The sequence below is a fragment of the Rhinoderma darwinii genome, chromosome 1 (assembly GCF_050947455.1).
Source record: "Rhinoderma darwinii isolate aRhiDar2 chromosome 1, aRhiDar2.hap1, whole genome shotgun sequence".
In the NCBI taxonomy this organism is placed as follows: domain Eukaryota; kingdom Metazoa; phylum Chordata; class Amphibia; order Anura; family Rhinodermatidae; genus Rhinoderma; species Rhinoderma darwinii.
Genome location: NC_134687.1, coordinates 643,237,456 through 643,239,955, shown reverse-complemented (window position 1 = coordinate 643,239,955; position 2,500 = coordinate 643,237,456). Strand labels below are relative to the sequence as shown.

At 42.3% G+C, this 2,500-nt stretch overlaps 1 protein-coding gene and 1 non-coding gene across 2 annotated transcripts in view; both read right to left on the bottom strand.

Annotated features, from left to right (window-relative positions):
• LOC142660517 (uncharacterized) overlaps positions 1 to 2,500 on the bottom strand; it is a 479,487-nt gene that overhangs the window by 305,125 nt on the left and 171,862 nt on the right. The window lies entirely within an intron of this gene.
• On the bottom strand, positions 990 to 1,071 carry TRNAS-AGA (transfer RNA serine (anticodon AGA)). Its single transcript has one exon. It is a non-coding gene; the product is annotated as a tRNA-Ser (tRNA).

Genomic DNA, 2,500 nt, shown 5'->3' with positions numbered 1-2,500 from the left:
TGCTTACAAAACAGCCAGACTTTGTCTCCAGGACAAAAGTAAGGAGGAATTCTGCATCTTTCGGATGTCGCCAATAGACCAGAAAGAAAGGAGAAGATTAAGTAGATTCCCCAGTATAATTATTATAGGCAAATTCTGGCCACGGAAGGAGATTTGTCCAATCATCTTGCAAGGGAGAAATGAATTTTCTGAGGACGTTTACTAATACCTGGTTTATTAATTTAAAAGTTATGAGCTTTTTTTCTAAATATGGAAAGGAGCCTTTATTAGACAACTGGGAGGGAGGTAACACCAGCGATTCTCCTGAGGTGGAGCTATCTCACAGCCTCTGACACTGTCCAATCGGCACGAAGTTGCTTCACAGTGTAAATGACTAAAGCTGGAGGGAAGGGGGATCAATTCAAACAGCCATATTTCGGGCTGGGGACTACCTAGAACAGTGGTTCTGGTGGCATATGAAAGAGGAGATTCTAGTCTTTCATATGACACCAGGACCGCAGTTCTAGCTGTGCGAGAACCCGAGATATGGTCAGTTAAACACACAAGTGGTTATAGAAGCTGTATTCTATATGATCACGTTGTGTTTTGCTGGGACGGGAAGGGGTAGAATGTATGGTGGTTGGACATGGTCATACAGAAAACATTGCACTGCCCAGAGTGAAAAGAAAGAGTCACCTCCTATTTGGCAATTAGAGCCACATTAGCATATTTAGAAAAATGATCATAACTTTGCAAATGATACACGTTTTAAAAAAAAAATCAAACCACACAGTAATTATCAGCAGCAAAGCGCCTATTAGATTAGTTAGGAAATAGGGAATTAATAAACTGGGTACAGAGCCTCTTTAAATGTAGGGTCCGGCATCTGATTAGTGACAGAGCAGTGGAGTACGGCATAATCACGATATGACTGCAATTAAACTTCTTTGTTACCTAGCACAAGCGTATTACCTTATTTTTATCGCTTCACGGAGGCAGAAAATTCAAGACATAGTCGGCAGGATTTGAACCTGCGCAGAGAGACCCCAATGGATTTCTAGTCCATCGCCTTCACCACTCGGCCACGACTACAGATAACAAAAACTCTGCCCCAAGACCCTGCTGAGCTCAGTAAGTTTATCATTGGAAGCGCAGAGGTTGCTGCTGTCGAAACTAAAGGCATTAAAAGACAGCCAGACTTTGGGTGCTTACAAAACAGCCAGACTTTGTCTCCAGGACAAAAGTAAGGAGGAATTCTGCATCTTTCGGATGTCGCCAATAGACCAGAAAGAAAGGAGAAGATTAAGTAGATTCCCCAGTATAATTATTATAGGCAAATTCTGGCCACGGAAGGAGATTTGTCCAATCATCTTGCAAGGGAGAAATGAATTTTCTGAGGACGTTTACTAATACCTGGTTTATTAATTTAAAAGTTATGAGCTTTTTTTCTAAATATGGAAAGGAGCCTTTATTAGACAACTGGGAGGGAGGTAACACCAGCGATTCTCCTGAGGTGGAGCTATCTCACAGCCTCTGACACTGTCCAATCGGCACGATGTTGCTTCACAGTGTAAATGACTAAAGCTGGAGGGAAGGGGGATCAATTCAAACAGCCATATTTCGGGCTGGGGACTACCTAGAACAGTGGTTCTGGTGGCATATGAAAGAGGAGATTCTAGTCTTTCATATGACACCAGGACCGCAGTTCTAGCTGTGAGAGAACCCGAGATATGGTCAGTTAAACACACAAGTGGTTATAGAAGCTGTATTCTATATGATCACGTTGTGTTTTGCTGGGACGGGAAGGGGTAGAATGTATGGTGGTTGGACATGGTCATACAGAAAACATTGCACTGCCCAGAGTGAAAAGAAAGAGTCACCTCCTATTTGGCAATTAGAGCCACATTAGCATATTTAGAAAAATGATCATAACTTTGCAAATGATACACGTTTTAAAAAAAAAACAGTAATTATCAGCAGCAAAGCGCCTATTAGATTAGTTAGGAAATAGGGAATTAATAAACTGGGTACAGAGCCTCTTTAAATGTAGGGTCCGGCATCTGATTAGTGACAGAGCAGTGGAGTACGGCATAATCACGATATGACTGCAATTAGACTTCTTTGTTACCTAGCACAAGCGTATTTCCTTATTTTTATCGCTTCACGGAGGCAGAAAATTCAAGACGTAGTCGGCAGGATTTGAACCTGCGCAGAGAGACCCCAATGGATTTCTAGTCCATCGCCTTAACCACTCGGGCACGACTACAGATAACAAAAACTCTGCCCCAAGACCCTGCTGAGCTCAGTAAGTTTATCATTGGAAGCGCAGAGGTTGCTGCTGTCGAAACTAAAGGCATTAAAAGACAGCCAGACTTTGGGTGCTTACAAAACAGCCAGACTTTGTCTCCAGGACAAAAGTAAGGAGGAATTCTGCATCTTTCGGATGTCGCCAATAGACCAGAAAGAAAGGAGAAGATTAAGTAGATTCCCCAGTATAATTATTATAGGCAAATTCTGGCCA